Source organism: Fukomys damarensis, unplaced genomic scaffold (genome assembly GCF_012274545.1).
Source record: "Fukomys damarensis isolate Sample0158 unplaced genomic scaffold, DMR_v1.0_HiC HiC_scaffold_8, whole genome shotgun sequence".
Classification (NCBI taxonomy): domain Eukaryota; kingdom Metazoa; phylum Chordata; class Mammalia; order Rodentia; family Bathyergidae; genus Fukomys; species Fukomys damarensis.
In genome coordinates, this window is record NW_022900920.1 from 2,516,599 (window position 1) to 2,522,974 (window position 6,376).

The 6,376-nt window shown below is 45.5% G+C and overlaps 1 pseudogene; it reads left to right on the plus strand.

Annotated features, from left to right (window-relative positions):
- Positions 1 to 6,120, plus strand: part of LOC104872329 — a 7,783-nt pseudogene extending 1,663 nt beyond the window's left edge.
- The last annotated feature ends 256 nt before the right edge of the window (positions 6,121 to 6,376 follow it).

Here is a 6,376-nt window from a genome sequence, read left to right on the forward strand (position 1 = left end):
CAGTCTGCACTCCCACCAACAATGGAGAAGGGTTCCTTTCTCCCCACAACCCTGCCAACATTTGTTATTGTTTGATTTCTTTATAGCAGCCATTCTTTGTGGGGTGAGGTGGAATCTCCGTGTTGTTTTCATCTGCATCTCTCGAATGACCAGTGATGTGGAACATTTTTTCATATATTTACTTGCTGCTTTTACTTCTTTGTCTGAGAAATGTCTGTTCATTTTGGATGCCCATTTTTGAATCAGGTCTTTATATTTGGGGGGGCTGGTTGTTTTGAGTTCTTTATATATTCTGGATAATAGTCCTTTGTCTGAGGAGCAGCTGGTAAAAATTTTTTCCCACATTGTAGGTTGTCTCTTAGTTCTGTTGATGGTTTCTTTTGCAGTAAAGAAGCTTTTTAATAAGATGAGATCTCAATTGTTGATTCTTTCTACTAGTTCCTGTGCTACTGAGGATTTGTTCCTAAAGTCTTTTCCTATGCCAATGTCTTCCAGAGTTCTGCCTAACTTACCTTCCAGCAAGTTTAGTGTTTCTGTTTTAATATTTAGATCTTTAATCCACTTGGATTTTAATTTAGTGCATGGTGAAAGATAAGGGTCCAGTTTTAATCTTTGGCAGGTTGAAATCCAGTTTTTCCAACACCATTTATTAAAGAGGCTATCTTTCCTCCACTGAGGATGGTCAGCTCCTTTGTCAAAGATGAGGTAGCTGAGTACATCTGGATTTGTTTTTGCGTCTTCCAATTGGAATATGATTAGTTCTAACAGTATTTCAGATGAACTGTTTCTTTCTCTCTTCTTTATAGAGAATTCTGATTTAATTAATTCAGTAAAGGGGCTGGGGATTTAGCTCAGTGGTTCTGCCACCTGCCTCGCAAGCACAAGGTCCTGAGTTCAATCCCTGGTAAGAAAAAAAAAAATCAGTAAATATTTCTTGAGCCAGGCATTATTCTAGGCGTTTGGGATACATCTGTGATGATTGTAACAAAAGTCTCTGCCAAAGCTTATAATTTTGTAGACAAGATAAAAAGAAGACATAAGAAGTAAATGGTAAAGGGCCAGGGATTTAGCTCAGTGGTTCTTCTGCCTGCTTTGCAAGTGCAAGGTCCTGAGTTTGATCCCTGGCACAAAAAAGAAGTAAATTTTAGTTCAGTAGAAAAGGTAATGAATTGTTATAGAAAAAGAACAAGAACAGAACTAGAGAGTTCTGTTTTTCACCAGCCAACCCATCCAAGCCGGAAGGAAAATGGGAAGGAAGAGGTAGGACTCAGCTTCTGTTTGTTGTTATAGCTTTTTGTCCTTGTTTGGAATTTTAAGCTAATTGAATATCTTATTTGATAAAAAATAATTTCAAAGGTGGCAGCATCAGCCACATTCCTGCTGCTGCAGAAATATTACATGGCTTCTAAAGTTAATAAATGAAAAAACAGGACAAGCATATCATTTAGCAATGTACAGTTAACTATCAGAAGAGTTTAGAACAGAAACTATTAAAAGTGAGAAAGTTAGAGCCGGGCGTGGTGGCATATACCTGTAATCCCAGTACTTGGGAGGCTGAGTCAGGAGGATCACTGTGAGTTTGAGACCAGCCTGGGCTACATAGTGAGTTCCAGGTCAGTCTCAACTACATAGTGAAACCCTGTCTCAAAAAAAAAAAAAAAAAAAAAAAAAAAAAAAAAAAAAAAAAAAAAAAAAAAGTAAGTGAGAAGGCCATTTTTTCTAGGGAGTAAATGAGTGACAGGGTGGGAAATGTAACACTGAGTAGGCAGGGGACTCTGGCCTTTTCTTATAAGCCTTCCTGCATTCTAGATTTTAAAATCATGGCTATGGGTTACTTGAATAGTTAAAAGAACCATTCTGCTTCTGCCCTAGGGTGTCTTTGATGGAGAGCAGTGCCTTGGGAGCTGCTGTGGAGAGTTAGGACATAGGGAATTGGAGAGCAAATGAGTTGTCTTCATTCATCTAAACTTCCTTTCTATCATTTGTTTTGTATATATGCCTTTCATGTGGGATTTTGTTTGAACAAAGGGTTCTGCAGCTAAAATTGGTTTGAACTCCACGATCCCTTTTGGTACTCATAATTAATGATGCTTTTAAAGCACCTGTTACCCTTTATGCTCATACCTATTTACTGCCTGAAATAATATCCTCAATTTAGTCAGAAGCCTCGCAATGTTTTCCCAGTTGACTATGGTTTGCAATGACTGGTGAGTTTGCTACCAGTTTTCTCGGTGTGGAAATGAGATAGTGCAGTCAGTCACTCATGAATGCTACTCCACCGTGTCTCTGGAGCCACTATCAGGACAGGGGTCCCTTGGGCACTCTGTCTGGCCTCCAGCACAGTGGCTGCTGTCATGACAGGTGAACATTGTGGCCAACAGTTCCCTGATATCATCCCAGTATCTGCGGACTCTCCTGGGGTGAATTCTACTTATAGAACCTTGCCTCCCACTCCACTTCCTCTGGGGGAGAGGGAGGGAGAGGGAGAGAGAGAGACTGGCTGACTATGAATGAAGTCAAGAGAGGGAGGCAACCCCCTTTCAGCTTAGTCACCTCCTAATGACTCCACTTGCAGACATGTGCCATGGTCTGCTGCTCTGGTACTATTTTGAGGCCAGGTCCCGCCATTCATGTTTCTGAGCCCTCTGCAGTTGCTGTTTCTGCCTCACAGCTGCTTCCTTGAGTTGGAGGTTCCAGAGGTTCTGTTTCCAGGCACTGCTCAAGCCTTCTTGCCTCCGCATAGTCCCTTCCTTGACAGTCTGGGGATTTGACCCTAATCTTTAAAGGCCAAGCTCAAATGCCATGAGCTTGTAAAAGCTTTCCTGACCCCCAACTTTGTGGAATCTATCTCCATCATAGCACTTATCACAGACCCTGGTTGTCTTAGTGAATTTTCTGTTGCTTAATAATACAGTGTCACAGACTGGGCAAAGTTATAAAGAAAAGAGGTTTACTTTGATTCCCAGTTCTGGTCCACATTTGGTGATGAGATTTATGCTAGTAAAGTCCTGAGATAGAGTAAAGCAGCTCAGGGTGGGATACAGGGCGTGTGAGAAAGACGTAGCTACACTGTTTTTTATAGAAGAGCCAGTCTGAGATAACCAATATCTATTAATTCTTTAATTGCATGGGACCTAATCACCTCTTAAAAGCCCCACTTCTTAATATCTCATTGTAGGGATTAAATTTCAACTGCAGTTCAGATGGGGACAGATCACGTTCAAACTGTAGCACTGATCACCACTTGATTACATTTTGGTGTCTTTGTGGGCCTGGGAATATCCCATGGTCGTCTTTCTGCCTGGCATCCAGTAGATGGTCAGTAACTGCTCCCCAGGTGAAATGAATTGTGTTTGCTGATATCTTTTATGTGCTTTACGAAATTCTACTGTGCATGGAAATAACTCTCACTGTGGGCAGATCTCCAGTAAGGCATCTCCATAGATCTTGACCTGTTTTTGTCTTCAAAGGCCCCATTTAGAAGAGTGAGTACACACACACACACACACACACACACACACACACACGCACACACACAGAACTGAGGCTCAGAGACACTGGAGACTTGCTTAAGATCCTGTGCTAGATAGCAGAGCTAGGCGGGGGCGGGCGTTCCGAACAGAGCGAGGAGCGGGCCTGCAATGGGCGTGGCGGCCCCAGGCACTGGGACGGGCTGATTAGAAGAGTGAGTACACACACACACACACACACACACACACACACACACGCACACACACAGAACTGAGGCTCAGAGACACTGGAGACTTGCTTAAGATCCTGTGCTAGATAGCAGAGCTAGGCGGGGGCGGGCGTTCCGAACAGAGCGAGGAGCGGGCCTGCAATGGGCGTGGCGGCCCCAGGCACTGGGACGGGCTGAGAGATGGCGGCCAGGGCGGCGGGAACTTCATCTTCTGGGAGTCATGACCGCCCAGAAGTACCTGCAGACCAGCGCCTTTGCAGTACATAGAACGTAGTCCAGGACAATTCCTGGGAAAGTTGGGTTCTTCCGTGTGAGGGTTCGGATGCATCTGTACCAATCCCGACAGTGCCGCTACGGGGCGTGGAGGACTCCGGCCCACCCCAGAAGTCTTTCATGATGTTCAAGCGTGGTTTATGAGAGCAGAGGATGATTTTTACATTGAAGGAGATGGTCTGGAGAGTTTCCTGAGGAGTTTGAAAGCAGCGAACCGCTCTTTCTTGGGCAGACAGGACTGGGCACCACAGAAGCGATGGGGAAACTGACCCTTGAGCCCGGTGAGAACTTCCGCATGGGGGACCTGGTGTGATCATGAGCCGGGAGGACGGTCCCGCACACTGGCAAGTGTCTCCGGGAGATGTACACAGCCCGCGAGGACGCGGTGGGAAGATGTGTCCTCAGGTTCACGGGCGTGCTGTGTGTCAGGTCTTACGGGATGCAGCAGCTTTTTAATGAGAATTATGTTTTTTTTTTTTTTTGAGGCAGGGTCTCACTATGTAGTTGAGACTGACCTGGAACCCAGTATGAAGCCCAGGCTGGTCTCGAATTCACAGTGATCCTCCTGCCTCAGCCTCCCGAGTGCAGGGATTAAAGGCGTGGGCCACCACGCCCGGCTTAATGAGAATTATGAACAGAACAAGGAGGGGTACATCAGAGATCTCCACAACAGTAAAATTCACCAGCTGTCACATTACAGCCCAACAAACACCCTCCCTACCAGTACAGACTGCACAGCTACATGCTCAGTGACAAAATTGCCGAGCTGAGGCATCGCACAATCCAGCTCCACAGAGAAATCGTCTTGATGAGCAAATACAGCAGCACGGAAGTCCACAAGGAAGACCTCCAGTTGGGCATCCCACCTTCCTTCATGAATTTTCAGGCCCGTCAGCGGGAGGAGGTTCTGGAGTGGGAGTTTCTGACTGGAAAGTACTTGTATTCAGCTGCTGACGGCCAGCCGCCCCAAGAGGGACGGACTCTACTCAGAGGGAAGCCTTGGACGACATCGTTCTGCAGGTGACGGAGATGATCAATGCTAATGCCAAGACCCGAGGGCGCACCATCAACTTCAAGGAGATCCAGTATGGCTACCGGTGCGTGAACCCCTGTGTGGGGCAGGGTACATCCTGGACCTGCTGCTCCTAAGGAAAGAAGATGACGGTGCCCGTGAGGAGACCCGCACCTGCAGCAGACCTTCAGCAAGGTCCAGTTCAGGGCACTCGAGGAGCTGGCTGACAGGATCAACCAGGACTCCGGCTCCCTGTCCTTCCTCTCCAAGTCCCTGAAGAAGCCTGTTCCCTTCCAGCTCCCCGGGTCCAAGAAGGAACACAGAGAGAAGAAGATACACACCCTGATTCCTTTGTCTGAACGTTTTGACATGTTTCTGAGGTTTATAGGGAACTTGAAGAAGACACGTCTCATTCCAAATCAGAACGTCAAGCTTGTCATTCTCCACAGTTCCAGCTCCAACCCGGACAAGGCCAAGCAGGTTGAACTGATGAGAGATTATCTTGTCAAGTATCCAAAAGCTGACATGCAGATTTTGCCTGTGTCTGGAGAGTTTTCAAGAGCTGTGGTCCTTGAAGTAGGATCTTCTCAGTTTAATAATGAATCTCTTCTCTTCTTCTGTGATGTTGACCTGGAGTCTACTACAGAATTCCTGCAACGCTGTTGAGGAAATACCGTTCTGGCCCAACAAATATTTCCCTGTCATCTTTAGCCAGTATGATTCAAAGATTGTTTATAGTGGGAAAGTTCCCAGTGACAACCATTTTGCCTTTACTCAGAAAACTGGCTTCTGGAGAAGGTATGGGTTTGGCATTACTCGTATTTATAGAAGACCTTGTCCAAGAGGGTGGCTTTGATGTTTCCATCCAGGGGTGGGGGCTGGAGGACGTGGACCTCTTCAGCAAGGTTGTCCAGGCAGGTTTGAAGACGTTCAGGAGCCAAGAAGTAGGAGTCCCCATGTCCACCACCCAGCCTCCTGTGACCCCAATCTGGATCCCAAACAGTACAAAATGTGCTTGGGTTTCACAGCATCAACACATAGGTCTATGCAGCAATTGGCTGAAATGTGGCTAGAAAAAAATGATCCAAGTTACAGTAAAAGCAGCAATAATAATGGCTCCATGAGGACAGCCTAGTGTCCAGCTCTGCTGGAAAGGACATTTTTAATTATCTAATTTATTTTTCAAAAATTCTTTATATGATCCATTTTTGAAGTCCATACAAGGGTATATTTTCCAAGTGGTCGTCTTACATAGGACTCCTTTAAGATTGAAGTTGTTGAGCAAAAAGTGTGATCAATGTTTGCCTTTGAACACATCTTCTTGCTGAACATTATGTAGCAGATCTGTTAAAAGTCTGACTTGAAACATACCCGATGAACAAAACTTTTAT